The sequence below is a fragment of the Pleurodeles waltl genome, chromosome 1_2 (genome assembly GCF_031143425.1).
Source record: "Pleurodeles waltl isolate 20211129_DDA chromosome 1_2, aPleWal1.hap1.20221129, whole genome shotgun sequence".
In the NCBI taxonomy this organism is placed as follows: Eukaryota; Metazoa; Chordata; class Amphibia; order Caudata; family Salamandridae; genus Pleurodeles; species Pleurodeles waltl.
This window is the reverse complement of record NC_090437.1, coordinates 686,912,219-686,929,833: the sequence shown is the minus strand read 5'-3', so window position 1 is coordinate 686,929,833 and position 17,615 is coordinate 686,912,219.

Sequence of the window (17,615 nt, the reverse complement as noted above, 5' to 3'; positions counted from 1 at the left end):
TGGTGTTTTCCTGACTCTGATGGTGCCCTGGGTACTGCTAACCAGTCCCAGGGCCTGTGCTCTGTGTAAAATGGATATGCAAATTAGGCTAATTATAATTGGCTAAGGTAACCTACCTATAAGTCCCTAGTATATGGTAGGGCATGTAGGTTTAGGGACCACAGCATAGGTAGTGCACTGCTGAGGTGCCCAGTGTCATTTTAAAGGCAGGCCTGCCTTGCTGGCTGCTTTTAAATTAAAGTTATATGCAAATTCGACTTTGGAATTAAAAGTAGTTCCAAAGTCTTAAACTACCTTATTTTTACATATAAGTCACCCCTAACGTGTGCCCTATGTGCCCCTAGGGCTGGGTGCCATGTAACTATAAGCAGGGACTTTATAAAAATAGATTTATAAACCCTGGTGAGGTAAAAACAGCCAAATTCGTTTTTCCCTCATTGAAGTAAATGGCCTTTATAGGCTAGAATGGGGAGACTTTATTTTAAATTTTAAAGTCTCCTTAAATGTTGCATACCAAGCATTTGGTATCAAATTAATTGTTGTAATAAATCCCACAACTTCCAGTTATTGGATTTAATATAACTTGTTCAGGTAAAAAGTTTTAGACTTTACCTAAAAAGTTGCCAATTTCAGCCCTGCATTGTTTTTGCTGCTGTGCTCTGATTGGCCAGCCTGCAGCAGCTTAGCCAAGCTGCCTTGATGAGGTGTGAAGTGGCCTGGCTTCACACAAAGGAATGTGCCTGTGGGAGAGAATCTCCCCTCAGCAGATGGTGAGGCAGGAAGGGGGAGGGCTGCCAAACTGGTCTTCAAAGGCAGAGAAGGACATTTAAAGCAACCAGCAACACCCCCACATCCTGCAACCCCAGACGACTAGGTGCCCCCTTGATTAGATTAGGAGAGGGCAGGAGAGGGGTGTGTTTATGATTTTTAGCCACACCAGTGGGTGGGCTCAGCCAGATGTAACCTCCAAAAATCAGATTCAGCCATGTTGGATTTTTAGAGAATGTTGCCCACTGGGATGGATTTTTGCCACACTTCCCAGGAAGTGGTCATCGCAGGGGGAAGGACCCTGCCCCTGATTGGAGAACCAGGACCCCCCTGCTTTTCACCCAGGAGCAAGGATAAAACTGGCAGACCTGCACCCACACCTCAGATCCCCATCAGATTTCAACAAGAAAAGAACTAAAGGAGAAGAAGGACTGCCCTGCTGGACCCCTGGCCTGCACCTGGAACCTGCACTCAGAAGGACTGCAACAGCTGCACACTTGGGCTTCACCACAAGAAGGACTTTGCCTGGCTTCAACTGGTTCAAGGAGGGACTCCCTGTTTGCTACAGGTGAAAAATTGCTAACCAGAGTCCCCTGCACCAACTCCTGAAGAAATGCGACCGGCTGACCACTGCCCAGTGGCCAAAAAGGAGTTTGTGCCAGGTGCATTCTGGGAGTTGTAGTCCGCACCCCCCAAGGACCATCTCAGAACTTCTCGACCCTTGGGGTGAGCTGTGGACCCCAAAAGAACCTGCCGCGGAAATTCTAGCCGGCTTGCATCAACCGCGACCCGGCCTGACTTGGTGGTTCGTCCCGGTAAAGAAAAATCTCCGAAAAAGAGACTAAGTCCGAAGGTAAAAAGTTGACCGGGACCTCCCAGCCATCGTATCCGAGAAGGGCTCCATGGACGTCGGATCAAGATCCAGGTTTACCCCGGTCGAAGGATTTTCACCTCGAAAAAACGACTAAGTCCGAAGGTAAAAATCTCCACCGAGGAATCCAGCATCGCGTACCCGGAGAAGGGCTCCAGGAGGTCGGATAGGACTGGCAGGTTCGTCCCGCTGAAGAAAATCTTCAAAATAAAGACTAAGGGGGTCATTCTGACCTTGGCGGACGGCGGAGGCCGTCCGCCAAGGTACCGCCGTCAGAAGACCGCACCGCGGTCGAAAGACCGCGGCGGTGATTCTGACATTTGCCCTGTGCTGGAGGGCGGCCGCCAAAAGACCGCCCGCCAGTCCAGGGCAAATCAACCTTCCCACTAGGATGCCGGCTCAGAATTGAGCCAGCGGAGTGGGAAGGTGCGACGGGTGCAGTTGCACCCGTTGCGTATTTCAGTGTCTGCTGGGCAGACACTGAAATACTTTTTGGGGCCCTCTTACGGGGGCCCCGCGACACCCCCTACTGCCATTTTGTTCATGGCGGGAGAGCCGCCATGAACAGGATGGCGGTAGGGGGTGTCAGAATCCCCATGAACAGGATGGCGGTAGGGGGTGTCAGAATCCCCATGGCGGCGGAGCGCGCTCCGCCGCCATGGAGGATTCAGACGGGCAGCGGAAAGTCGGCGGTACACCGCCGACTTTCCGTTTCTGGCCGCAGCTGAACCGCCGCGGTCAGAATGCCCAGCGGTGCACCGCCAGCCTGTTGGCGGTGCTACCGCCGACCTCCGCCATGGCGGTAATTACCGCCATGGTCAGAATGACCCCCTAAGTCAGAAGGTAACTTTTTAACCGAGGCCTCCCGCGACCTGTAGCCGAGCAGGGCTCCATCGCGGTCGGCCTGAAACTTTGACTTTGCCCCGGTCGAGGTGCAACCAGATGACCCGATTGGCGCTTTTTGTTTCTAAGCGCTAGAAAAATAATAATTCTTTAAAAATTCATATCTCCGGTTCCCTTTATCCGATTTTATTCGTTTTGGTGTCATTTCAAAGATAAAAATATAAACTATTGTTATAAATTGGTTTTGGATTTTTAAACTGTTTCCTGTGTTTTATTTAATTACTGTTTTGTGATATTTGAATGCTTTACACACTGTCTCCTAAGTTAAGCCTTGATGCTCGTTGCCAAGCTACCAAGGGTTGAGCTGGGGTTAATTTACTGGGACCTAACTGGACCTAAGTGGAGGTTAGTGGCTTGTTGCTAGGTGTAGGTACCTACCTGCCCTTACCAATAACCCATTTTCCAACAATAGGTCACAGGATTGATTTGCTGAAGGACACCTGGTTGATACTGCGGTCCCTCACAATGTTTCTTGTCATAATGCTTTTTGTATTTTTGTTTGGCCTTTTCTAAATGCTGTTGAATCAATTTCTGGGTTTGATGAAGATGTTGAATGGTTTCTGACACAGCTGGTGTAAGAGAACTTTCTTGAGGGATCGTGATGGGCAAGGTGTCAGGATGATAGCCAAACAAGCCAAAAAAGGGTGTAACGCCAGTAGAAGTGTGGAATGAGTTATTGTAGGCTAACTCAGCTAACCTCGAGCATTGATGTCCAAGAATGAAGTGTTTTTTCAGCATAAGCACGGAGGTATTGCTTCAAAGCCTGATTTAGTCTCTCAGTTTGACCATCTGTTTGAGGATGATGGCTAGTAGATAGTGTGGATGTCACTTGAAGTGTTTTGCACCATGTCTTCCAGAAATTGGAGGCAAATTGCGACCCTCGATCGGAGAGGATCATTTTCGGCAGTCCATGATAACGAACCACTGTATTCAGTAAAATAATTGCCAGTTCACTGGAGGTGGGCAATTTCTTACAGGCAATGAAATGTCCATATTTCGTGAGACTATCTACTACCACCAGGATTACTGAATGTTGTTGAACCTCTGGTAGACCTGTAATAAAGTCTAAAGAAATGTGCTCCCAAAGACGATTTTGAGTTGGGAGTGGATGCAACCACCCTTTCGGTTTTGAATGACTTGTTTTAATGCGAGCACAGACTTTGCAGTTGTTTACCATTGCTTTTACGTCTTTCGTCAGAGTGGGCCACCAAAAGTAGCGTTAAATTAATTAAAGAGTTTTAGGAGTTCCTGGATGACCTGCTGTAGGTATAACATGCAACCAATGGAATACTATCTTGCGAAGTTTTGTAGTGGGCACAAACAAACGAGCGTCATGGAAAGGTAATCCTTGCTTGATTGACCTTTTGGGATCTGCTTGGGCCCATGTCTGCCATTTCTCAATGGTGAAAGAATTACGGATGTCTTCAAAGAAATCTTCAGTTTTTATGATGCATAGGACTTTGTCTGGAGCAATGATGGCTCTGGAGGTTTGAACTGCAGGCAACGTGGTAGACTATTGGTGGGACAAGGCGTCAGCCTTGCAATTGTCTTTACCAGGACGGAAAGTTACCACAAAATCAAATTCAGCAAAAAACAGCATCCAGCATAATTGCAGAGGAGTCAAAAGTCTGGCGGAACTCATGAACTGGAGATTGCGATGATCAGTATATGCTGTGACAGTGTATTTGGCACCCAGCAAATTATGTCTCCTTTCTTTAAAGGCGTCACGAATCGCCAGAAGCTCTTTTTCAGCAATGACATAATTCTGTTCGACTTTGTTCAGATTCTGAGACATGTAAGCTACGGGATGAAGTTGGCCAGTGTCTTTGTTTTATTGTGACAAGACTGCACCTATTGCCACATCTGAAGCATCAACTTCCGCTATGAAGGGACGGTCCGCATCAGGGTGAGGCAAGACTGGGGCAGTGGAAAAAGCTTCCTTCAAAGTTGAAAAGGCTTGGTCAGCTTCTGGGGTCCATCCAAATAGTTCTTTCTTTCTTAATAGCTTAGTGATTGGAGCCACTGTCTGGGAGAAATGATTTATGAACCTCAGGTAAAAATTTGAAAACCCCAGGAAACATTGTACATCACGAACAGTCTTTGGGATGGGCCAATCAGATATGGCTTTTACTTTCTTTTCTGCCATCACCATACCTTGAGGGGTAAGGATAACCCCTAAAAACTCAACTGTGGTAACATGAAACTCACACTTGGTTAGTTTGCAATATAAATGGTGCTTTCGAAGGGCTGCAAGAATTTTCTTGACATGTTGTACATGTTCATTTTCATTGTCTGAGTAGATCAAAATGTAATCGATGTAGACTATGGCAAATATGTCGAGATACTCTCTAAAAACGTCATTCAAGAAAAATTGAAATGCTGCTGGAACATTACACAGACCAAAAGGCATGATGGTGTATTCAAAGAGGCCATATCTTGTCTTGAACGCTGTTTTCCATTCGTCGCCCTCTCTCATTCTGACCAAATGATAAGCACCTCGTAGATCAAGCTTAGTGTAGATTTTAGCTTTCTTTACTTGTTCCAGCAAGACCGGAATCAGGGGCAAGGTATATTTATTCTTGATGGTGACTTTGTTCAAACCCCTATAGTCAATACAAGTTCAAAGATCTCCATTCGCCTTCGGAACGAAAAACAAAGGAGAAGCTGCAGGAGACTTAGAAGGGCGGATGAAACCATTCTCCAAGAACTGATCCAGATACTTTCGTAAATGTTGATTTTCATGTTCTGACAGGGCGTATATACGACAGTTGGGGAGTATCGCACCTGGGACTAGATCAATTTGACAGCCATAAGGTCTATGAGGAGGGCAAGTTTTCTGCTTCTTTTTCATCGAATACATCTTCATAGGATGAATACTGTTTGGGCAATATAACTTCTTTCTCCGCGGCAGTGGCTATGTAAGAGTTGCAAACTTTTGGTACTTGAGACTTTTGGAGGCATTGTTCTTTACATAGCACTGATGAGAACACAACTTTTCGTTCTGCCCAATTAATCTCAGGATTGTGATGAGTTAACCAGGGTAAGCCAAGGATAATTCCATACTGGGGAGCATGGATCACGTCAAGGATGAGTTTCTCTTTATGTTTATTTCTTTGGTTCTTACCCTCACAGATCACCGACAAGGGGACAGTCTGAAGAGTTACCGGACCTCCAGTCAAGAGTTTTCCATCTACTGCCTGTATGATTTCTGGAGTCTTCTTCTCAATACATGGGATCCCCCATGCACGAACCAATTGGGCGTCAACAAAGTTCCCGGTACCCCCAGAATCTACTAGGGCCTTCTTGAAATAGGTCTTTTTCTTTACTTGAACTTTTATGCCCAGCTTGAGATGCCTAGATTGTGAAGGGTCCACGGTGACACCCAAGAGCAACCCTTCTTTACATCTTGGATGTTTTGAGTTTTCCAGCTTGACTTGTGCATTGGCTGCTAGTTTCTTGACAGGTCCTCGTTTTCTCTTTGTTTTGATTGGACAATAAAGACATTGTCCATTCTTTTTACGTAGGTCTTTTTCGTCTTGGGTCAGAGGCCTCCTGATTGTTCCGATTTCCATAGGTTCTGGCGTTCCTTCTTTCTGAGTTCTTGAGTCTCTATTATCGGGAACACGGCAAGAATATTTCTCAGTCTTTTTGCGTGTTCCCCTTCATTCAACTAAACGATGATCCAATCTTAAAACAAGGTTAATCAGGTCTTGACAGTCTGTAGGCTGCGGGTCTATTTGAGCTAGAATATCTTTTAGCTCCTCTTTGAGTCCCTTGTAGAACAAGGCCGCTTGCTTTTCTTCAGGCCAGGATGTCTCGGCTACCAGCCGGTTAAAGTTGGCTAAATATGACACTAAGGCCCTCATTCCGACTTCGGCAGGCGCCGCCCGCCGGTCGGAAACCGCCGAAAGACCGCACCGCGGTCATAAGACCGCTGGGGTCATTTTGACTTTCCCGCTGGGCCGGTGGGCGATCGCCAGAAGATCGCCCGCCGGCCCAGCGGGAAAGCCCCTGCAACGAGGAAGCCGGCTCCGAATGGAGCCGGCGGAGTTGCAGGGGTGCGACGGGTGCAGTGGCACCCGTCGCGATTTTCACTGTCTGCAAAGCAGACAGTGAAAATCTGTATAGGGCCCTGTTAGGGGGCCCCTGCACTGCCCATGCCAGTGGCATGGGCAGTGCAGGGGCCCCCAGGGGCCCCACGACACCCGTTCCCGCCATCCTGGTTCTGGCGGTGAAAACCACCAGAAACAGGCTGGCGGGAGGGGGTCAGAATCCCCATGGCGGCGCTGCAAGCAGCGCCGCCATGGAGGATTCCCTGGGCCAGGGGAAAACCGTCGGGAAACCGCCGGTTCCCCTTTTCTGACCGCGGCTTTACTGCAGCGGTCAGAATAGCCGTGGAAGCACCGCCAGCCTGTTGGCGGTGCTTCCGCTGCCCTCCGCCCTGGCGGTCAGAGACCGCCAGGGTTGGAATGAGGGCCTAAATCCTGATTACCTTGTCGTAAGTCTAAAAATTCACGATCTGCTGACAATGTTACAGTTCTACGATCAAAGACTCGTTCAAACTCACGAACAAAATTTCTCCAGTTGTAAAGCAGAGGACTGTCTTTACGCACAAGAGGAATAGCCCAGGTAGCTGCATCTCCAGTCAGATATGATAACAAGATAGCTACTTTGGACTGGGCATCAGGGAAAGTATGTGGTCGGCAGTTGAAATGTAATTCCACTTGAACCAGGAAAGATTGCGCTTTCAAGGGATCGCCTGAGAAACGTTCTGGAGGAGCTAAAGAATGGCCGAAGGAACATTGAGAGAAATGTTTGTAGAATTACCTCCAGAAGTCTGAGAGGAAGGACCTGGCCAAGACTCACCTGTGGGATTTTGTTCCTTCTTCTCTACCTTATCCTGTAACTGACTCACTCTCTCAGCTAGGCTAGCTGTCAAATCTTTTGATGATACCACTTCTGCTTGGAGCTGCGTGATAGCCTTGACTAGCTCGTCCAGTGTGGCCATGGTGAGAACATACACAAACCAGGAGGATTATTAATTTGTGGGCTCACTATTCTGTCAGAGTCACCAGATCCTCTGGGTCTGTGCATGTTCCCAACACGTCCACCACAAGACAGCTCCAATACTCTGATTAGAATGTCACAGAGTCTAAGAGAGTCCAAGTGGGGAAAAGAGGATTAGCTAGAGAACATCTGGGAAGGAGACCTGTAGGAAGCAAAAAGGTTAAAACACACAATATCAAGATTATATCATATTAATAATTACTAGGCTATGACTCTAAGGATTGTCATACTGGAAACATGGATAACTTAACATGGACTTAAATAACTAGGCCTCAAGATGTCTGGATACCTGTGAGGGAATCAAGAAAGATTAATACAACTTTCCAGTGAACCACTCAATGAAATGTTACACATGGATTAGAAACATCAGAACCTTCTAGAATTACGCTTTCAAATTCAAGCATAGTCTTTTGCATGAGGAGCAGGAAATAATCTGAATGATTTCTATAACACCATATGAACTGTACTTGAGGGACTTATTATGCACATACAATATAACATCTAGAATCCTAACACTTTAGTTTTCTTAAAATGCCGGAACATGAATTGCGCACATTGCAGATTTCCACAAAAGTTTGTAAATGCCATGAAACAATTGTACACAAGGAATAACATGAGTTAGACACAAGAAATAAAACGCGCGTCTTGCAGATTCGAAAGCCACCAAGTAAATGCCATGAAGTGGTAGCGCACAATGAACATCGTGATCGAAGCACAAGAAATGAATTGCGCGTCTTGCTGATTCGAATACCACCAAGTGAATGCCATGAAATGATAGTGCATGATGAGTAACATGAGTTTAGCACAAGAAATGAATCGCGCGTTCTGCCCATTCGAATGTCACCACGTAAATGCCATGAAATGGTAACACACAATGAATATCATGAATTAAAGACAAGAAATGAATTGCGCGTCTTGCCGATTCGAAGGCCACCATGTGAATGCCAAGGAATGGTAGCGCACACTGAATATCATGAACTACGCACAAGAAATGAATCACGCGTCTTGCTGATTCAAAGGCCACCATGTGAATGCCAAGAAATGGTAGCACACACTGAATATCATGAATTTAACACAAGAAATGAATCGCGCGCCATGCCGATTCGAAAGCCACCATGTGGATGTCAAGAAATGGTAGCGCACACTGAATATCATGAATTAAGCACAAGAAATGAATTGTGCGTCTTGCCGATTCGAATACCACCATATGAATGCCAAGAAATGGTAGCGTACAATGAATAACATGAATTAAGCACAGGAAATGAATCGCGCGTCTTGCTGATTCGAATGCTACCTTGTAAATGCCATAAAATAGTAGCGTGCAATGAATATCAAGATTTGTACACGAGTAAAGAATTGCGTGTCTTGCCAATTCGAGTGCCAGCATGTAAATGCCATAAAACATCAAGCGCACATTCACACGCACAAGAGCAAAATTGTATTCTCATGCTAATTAGGCCCAAGAACTCTAAAACCTTCGAGAACGGGATCGGGGGCCCAGCCCGACCTCCGTCTCACCGCCCTGATCAAGAATCACCGACAAAGTGAAAGGGCATGGCTTGGAAGATCAAAGTAGGCCTCCGGAACAGGAGCTCAGGAAGTGGGCGGTACCTTGGCTTCCGCCTGGCTGTTGATTGGCTGCCGCCGTGGTCAGTGGTGTTAATGCTCTGTCGGTTCGTGTGGTACATTGGCTGTCTATGGGAGTTATCACTGCCACGGTCATTATTTGGCAGTGATTACCGCCAGCCTGTTGGTGGTATTACCACCACTTTAACAGTCACCGCCAATGTCATAATGACCACCAAAGTGTGTAAAGCATTCCAGTATCATAAAACAGTAATTAAATAAAAGACAGAAATCAGTTTAAAAATCCAAAAGCAATTTATAAAAATAGGAAATATTTTTATCTTTAATTTGATACCAAAACTAATACAATCAGATAAGAGGACTTGGAGATATGATTTTTTAAAGAATTAATCTCTTCTAGCACATTGAAAAAAAAAGCGCCAATCTGGTCATCTGGCCATACCTCGACCGGAACGAAGTCAAAGTTTCAGACCAACCGCGATGGAGCTACAGCAAGCGGGAGGCCTCTGTCAAAAGGTTACCTTCAGACGTTTTCGTGACGATTTTCTCGAAGCGGGATGAAGTCACAAATCTGATCCAACCTCCCTGGAGCCCACTTCGAATATGCGTTTGCAGGAGACCTCAGTGAAGATTTCTACTTTCGGATTATTTTTCGTGACGAAAACCTTCATCTAGACTAAAGCTGAATCTTCATCCAACGTCCCTGGTGCCCTCCTCGGATCGCTGCGTGGGAAGTCCCGGTCAACCTTTTACCTTCAGGCTTAGGGGGTCATTACGACCCCGGCAGTCGGTGTAATAGTGGAGGTATTACCTCCAACAGGCTGGCGGTACATACCTCCACTATTATGACATTAGCGGTTTGGCCAAAGCTGAACCTCCAAGTTAACACACCGACCGCCACAGCGGTAATGACCGCCAGGCTGGAGAATACAGTCTCCAGCCTGGCGGCCGTCACTAGGCCGCCTATGGCATTTTAATCCCGCCCACTGCCATGGTTTCCGTGGTTTCTGTACCGCTACGGAAACTATGGCGGTAGGCACTATCAGTGCCAGGGAATACATTCCCTGGCACTGGAAGTCCGGGGCTCCGGAGCTTTTCAGTGGGACGAACCTGCAAGTCAGGCCGGGTTGCGGTCGACATAAGCCGACTTGACTCTCGACGGCAGGTCAGTCCCTTTATGGAGCTTTTTACAAAAAGTTGTCCAATCTTCTGCAAACTTCTGGATATTCATCCAGAAGGTCTTTGAAGGTGTTTTAGGAGTCCACAGCTCACCCCAAGGTTAGGACTCCAACTCCAATAGTGCGCCTGGCTCAAACTCCAAAATGGCCAGTCACTGGACAGTGGTCAGCGGTTGAGTTTCTTCATGAATTGATACAGGGGACTCTGGTTAGCTGTTTTTCACCTGTAGCAAACACAGAGTCCCTTCTGGAACCAGTTGAAGCCAGGCAAAGTCCTTCTTGTGGTGAAGCCCAAGTGTGCAGCTGGTGCAGTCCTTCAGAGTGCAGTGTCCAGGTGCAGGTCAGGGGTCCAGCAGGGCAGTCCTTCTTCTGATGTTCTTCCTTGTAGGGATATGAGGTGTGAGTGCAGCTCTGCCATACTTATCCTTGCTCCCAGGTGGAAAGCAAGGGGGTCCTTGTTATCCAATCACAGGCAGGCTCCTTCCCCCTTTGATGATCACTTCCTGGGAAGTGTGGCAAAAATCAATCCCAGGGAGCAACATTATTCAAAAATCCAATATGGCTGAAAGTTATTTTTGGAGATTGGATCTGTCTGACCCCACCCAATGGTGTGGCTACAGATCCTAAACATACCCCTCTCCTGCCTGCTCCTAATTTAATTAAGATGGCACCGAATTGTCTGGGGTTGCAGGAAGTGGGGGAGGTCCTTATCTGCTCCAGATGTCCTTCCCTGCCTTTGAAGACCAGTTTGGCTGCTCTCACCCATCCTGTTTCACCATCTACTGAGGCAGATCCCCTCCCCCAGGCACATCCTTTGTGTTCAGCCCAGACAACTTCACACATCATCTAGGCAGCCTGGCCAATCAGAGAAGGGCACTACAGAGCTAAAGTTGGCAACTTTCAGGTAGAGTTTTAAAACTCTTTACCTGAACTAGTTATATTAAATCAAACGACTGTAAGTTGTGGGATTTATTATAAGAATCAATTTGATATTAAACTCAAGGTATCTGGCCTTATGAGGACTTTGTTAATTAAAATAAAGTCTCCCCATTTTAGCCAATGGAGGCCATTCACTATAGTGAGGGAAAACGAATTTGGCTACTTTACCTCACAAGGGCTCATTAAATATTTCTTATAAGGTCCCTGCTTATAGTTACATGGCACCCAACTCTAGGGGCACATAGGGCACACCTTTGGGGTGACTTATATGTAATAATAAGGTTGTTTAAGACTTTGGAAGTATTTTTAATTCCAAAGTCGAATTTGCATATAACTTTAGTTTAAAAGCAGCCAGCAAGACAGGTCTGCCTTAAAAATGATATTGGGCACCTCAGCAGTGCACCCATGGCTGCACTACCTATGCTGGGGTCCATAAACCTACATGCCCTTCCATATACTGGGGGCTTACAGGTAGGTTGATACTGCCAATTATAATTAGCCTAATTTGCATATCCACTTTACACAGCGCACTGGCCCTGGGACAGGTAAGCAGTACCCAGGGCACAGACAAGGGTCGGTAACCACCAGTATCTGTCAAAAAGTGTGGGGGTGATCAGGGCAAAAAGGTTGGCTTTCCTAGAAGATAGAGTTGTAGAACTGATTGGCCAAATTAAGGTGGTCATTCTGAGTTTGGTGGTCATCACCGAAGACCGCTGTGCAAGTGGCCGCAGAAAGACCGCCATAGTACGAGTCACCCACACAAAACCACACAAAATACAACACCATCGGCCGAAACGATGGCGTGAAGGAGGCGGCTGCACCCCCAGCACTGCCACACTGAGCACATCCCGCCTGCCAAATAATTATTCACAAATCGGCACCGCGGACCCAACACGGCAGAAATCCATTGGCGGTCAGAACCACCACACGGAAAAAAGGCACCATCACCATAACACTGCACCACATTGGACAATACCATTACCCAACATGTGAGACACATACACACAACTGTCCACAGCTCCACAAAACACCCCCCCACACATACCTAGAACCCTTTGCAACCAGAAACTCTGACAGAGCCAGGCAAGAGCACACTGAAAGGAGGCACTGCACTTAGATACCACAGGCCCCATCACACAGAACACGCATCACACAACACACCACTGCACACAAACACCACAGAGCACACACACATACCACTACACAAACTCACATCAACAAACACCACACCCAGAATTCCTGCACAACAAACACCCCCACCCACAACACAACCACCATAGCACCACCAAAAAAAACATGATTCAAAGAAGAGGAGCTCAGGGTAATGGTTGACGAAATTGGCAGAGTGGAGCTTCGACTGTTTGGAGCACAGGTCCAGCAGACATCCATAGCCCGTAAGAACGTCCTATGGCAGAGGATAGTCATCAGGGTGAATGCAGAGGGGAACCAACCATGCACAAGGGAGGGCATTAGGAAGAGGTAGAATGACCTTAGTGGGAAGGTATGGGCCATTGCTCCCAGGCACCAAATTACTGTAATGAGGACAGGTGGTGGGCCCCCAGCAGACCCTCCAGAAAGGTCACTGTGGCAGGAGAAGGTCCTGGCTATACTACATCCAGAAGGGCTGACAGGAATACCTACTGGACTGGACACTGGTAGGTCTACTGTACTCCCCAGCCAACATGTCCTTGTGCACAGCATGTACCCCCACCACCCTCTCATGCCCTCACACCACCCTAGCATGCACACACCCACCATGGACCCAATACCCACCCTTGCATGCCACAGCACCCTACTGACACCATTCCCTCACAGGCCCACTGTTAGAAATGGGGTCTTTGGTTGGCAGTCAGTTTACCCCCTGTCCAAGCAAGGACCCTCACTCTAGTCAGGGTAAAAGAGAATCACTCTCAGCTAACCCTCGCTCACCCCCTTGGTAGCTTGGCATGAGCAGGCAGGCTTAATTTCAGAGTGCTAGGTGTAGAGTATTTGTACCAAGAGACACAGTAACTTAATGAAAACACTACAAAATGACACAACACAGGTTTAAATAAAATAGAAAATATTTATCTAAAAAACCAAGACCAAAATGACAAAAATCCACCATACAAAAGTCAAGTTATCAATTAAAAACCAAAAAGAGTCTTCCTGTGATTTTAAAGACATCGCTAATGCTGTTAGAGTGGAAATGTCCCTGGGTGCGTCAAAAATAACTCCGCACGGGCGAGTGTGCATCAAAAGGGGCTCACAATGCGTTGATATCACTCACAAGCGAGATTGTGTGTCATTTTTCCTTTGGTTGAGTCGGCGTTCGTTGTTTCTTCTCTCCGCAGGAGAGCGATGCATTGATCTGAACAGCACTCTCAGGTCCGGGCACGCCTTTCATCGCTTTTACACGCCCAGCGATGTTTGCGTCAGAAATCCTGCCGCACAATGATTCGAAAACCATGCAGCGCGGGTTGCGATCTCACCTGCCTCCTCAGCGATGCTGTGCATTGTTTCTCCAGCCGCGTGCGTCGATCTTCCAGCCGCACTGCAGGTGAGTGTCAATTTCAGCCACGAAGCCTGCGGCGTGTTGGTTTTTCAGCTGCGTCTTGGAGTTGCGCCGATCTTTTCCCCACACGGCGGTCTGTGCATGGATTTCTTACTCTTGTTCTGCCAGCTTCTCCTTTCTGGGCCCCAGGAACTGGATGGACACCACTTGGCAGGGCAGGCGTCTCAGCAGAGGCTCCAGGTGCTGGCAGAGAAGTCTTTGCTGTCCCTGAGACTTCAACAACAGGAGGCAAGCTCAGTTTCAAGCCCTTGAGAGGTCTTCACAAGCAGGAAGGCACACAAAGTCCAGTCTTTGTCCTCTTGCACAGGCAGAAACAGCAACTGCAGGATAGCTCCGCAAAGCAGTCACAGGCAAGGCAGCTCTTCTTTCTCAGCTCTTCAGCTCTTATCCAGGCAGAGGTTCCTCTTGGTTTCCAGAAGTGATCTAAAGTTTGTGATTTTGGGTGCCCTTCTTATACCCATTTTGCCCTTTGAAGTAGGCTTACTTCAAAGAAAAGTCGCTCTTGTTTGTGAAATCCTGCCTTGCCCAGGCCAGGCGCCAGACACACACTGGAGACTGCATTGTGTGAGGGCAGGCACAGTCCTTTCAGGTGTGAGTGACCACTCCTCTCCTCTCTCCTAGCACAGGTGGCTCATCAGGATATGCAGGCTACACCCCAGCTCCCTTTGTGTCACTGTCTAGGGAGAGGTGCAAGCAGCCCAACTGTCAAACTGACCCAGACAGGGAATCCACAAACAGGGCAGAGTAATACAATGGTTTAAGCAAGAAAATGCCCACTTTCTAAAAGTTGCATTTTCAAACACACAGTCTTACAACCAACTTTACTAAAAGATGTATTTTTAAATTTTGAGCTCAGAGACCCCAAACTCCACACGTCTATCCGATCCCAAAGGGAATCTAAACTTTAATCATATTTAAAGGTAGCCCCCATGTTAACATATGAGACGGATAGGCCTTGCAACAGTGAAAACTGAATTTAGCAATATTTCACCCTTAGGACATATAAAACACATTAGTATATGCACTTCCTTAAACATTCACTGCACCCTGCCCATGGGGCTACCTAGGGCCTACCTTAGGGGTGTCTTACATGTAAGAAAAGGGAAGGTTTAGGCCTGGCAAGTGGGAACACTTGCCAAGTCGAATTGGCAGTTTAAAACTGCACATACAAACACTGCAGTGGCAGATCTGAGCCATGTTTACAGAGCTACTATTGTGGGTGGCACAATCGGTGCTCCAGGCCCACTAGTAGCATTTGATTTCCAGGCCCTGGGCACCTCTAGTGTACTGTACTAGGGACTTACCAGTAAATCCAATATGCCAATCAGGGATGAATCAATTACATACACATTTTATATAGGATAATTTGCACTTTAGCACTGGATAGCAGTGGTAAAGTGCCCAGAATAACAAAAACAGCAAAAACAGAGTCCAGCACACATCAACAACCTGGGAAGCAGAGGCAGAAAGTTATGGGCGACTACGCCAAGGATGAAAAGTCTAACACGTGTCCCCCCAGCTGAAAGTGGGGAGCAACTACCCAACCTCATGGGAGTTCTCATCACTAAGGCAGACAAATCTGGACAGACCATCCGCATTGGTGTGTTCTGTACCAGGGCGGTCTTCCACTGCAAAGTCCATCACCTATAAGGAAAAGGACCACCTCAACAGTTTTGGATTCTCACCCCTCATCTGCATTAACCATCTGAGGGGCCTGTGTTCGGTTTGAACCCGGAAGTGAGTCCCAAACAAGTAGGGTCTTAGCTTCTTCAGTGCCCAGACCACAGCAAACGCTTCATGTTCTATGGCACTCCACCTACATTCCCTGGGAAGTAACCTCCTGCTAATGAAGGCTACGGGTTGATCTAGGCCCTCTTCATTAAGCTGTGAAAGTGCTGCTCCAATAACATGCTCTGAGGCGTCTGTTTGCACAACAAACTCCTTGGAGTGGTCAAGTGCCTTCAGCACAGGTACTGTGCACATGCCAGCCTTCAGGGCATCAAAAGCGGTCGGGCAATCCTCTGTCCAGATCACCTTGTTGGGTTGCTTCTTAGAAGTCAACTCCGTCAAGGGGGTAACAATGGTACCATATCCCTTGACAAACCTCCTGTAGTAGTCATTGAGACCTAAAAAGGGTCTCACCTCAGTTTGGGTTTTGGGAGGCTCCCAAGCCAGAATGGTGTAAATTGTTGGTTGTAGGGGTGCCACCTGGCCACTCCCTACCTGGTGTCCCAAGTACACCACAGAACCCTGCCCTATTTGGCACTTGCTTGCCTCAATAGTGAGGCCTGCCTTCTGCAGGGCCTCCAACACTCTACAGAGGTGTTGCTGATGTTTCTCCCATGTGGAACTAAAAACAGCAATGCCATCCAGGTAGGCGGCACTGAACTCATCCAGCCCAGCCAACACCTGGCTGACCAACCTCTGAAAGGTGGCAGGAGCATTCTTCTTCCCAAATGACATCACTTTAAATTGAAAGTGCCCATCTGGGGTAGAACATGCAGACCTCTCCTTGCCCCCCTCAGTCAAGGCAATCTGCCAGTACCCAGACATTAAGTCAAATGTACTGAGGTAGGTGGCAGCTCCCAACCGATCAATGAGCTCATCAGCTTGAGGGATGGGGTGTGCATCAGTCTTGCTGACCACATTGAGTCCCCGGTAGTCCACACAGAACCTGAGTTCTAGAGTGGCAACAGGTGCAGCAGCCTTTGGGGCAAATACCCCTGGGCTGGTCCAAGGACTGCTGGAATGCTCAATGACCCCTAGGGTTAACATTTTGGATACCTCATCCTTATGCTAGCCCTGACCCTGTCAATCTCCCTGTAAACTTTCTGTTTAATGGGTGGACTGTCCCCAGTGTCCACATCATGTGTGCACAAGTGTGTGACGCCTGGGATCAGGGTAAACAGTGAGGTGAACTGTCTCAACACCTGGCAACATTCCCTCTGCTGCTCTGCAATCAGAGAGAGGGAGAGGATCACTCCCTCAACAGACCCATCTTTTTCTCCTGCAGACAGGAGGTCAGGAAGAGGCTCACTCTTCTCCTCCTCCACCCCATCATCTGTTGCAAGGAGCATGGACAGTTCAGTCAGCTCAAAGTGGGGTTTGAGGCGGTTAACATGCAGGACCCTTAAAGTGTTCCTGGGATTCTGCAAGTCCACCATATAGGTGACTTCAATCTTGCGCTCCACCACCTCATAAGGCCCAGTCCACTTGTCTTGGAGCGCCCTAGGCTCCACTGGTGCCATCACCCACACTTTTTGACCAGGTTGAAACTCGACTAGAGTGGCATTCCTGTCATACCACTGTTTCATATCCTCCTATCTTGCTTCCAGGTTCTCCGGTGCGAGACTCCTGCAGCGGGCAGTCCGTTTTTTTAGAGCCAGCATGTAGCTAAATACATCCTGGCGGGTTTACTAGGAGATTTTTCCAAAGCCTCCTTCACCAGACTTAAAGGTACCCTCACAGGGTGGCCATAGATCAGTTGAAAGGGACTAAACCCAAGTCCCTTTTGAGGCACCTCCCTGTAAGGAAACAGAAGGCATGGCAAGAGGATGTTCCACTTCTGCCTCAAGGACTCTGACAGGCCCATGATCATGCCTTTTAAGTTGCGGTTGAATCTCTCAACCAGACCATTACTTTGGGGGCGGTAAGGAATGGTGAACTTGAAGGTTACCCCACACTCCTTCCACAGAGACTTCCTATATGTAGCTATGAAATTGGTACCCCTATCAGATACCACTTCCTT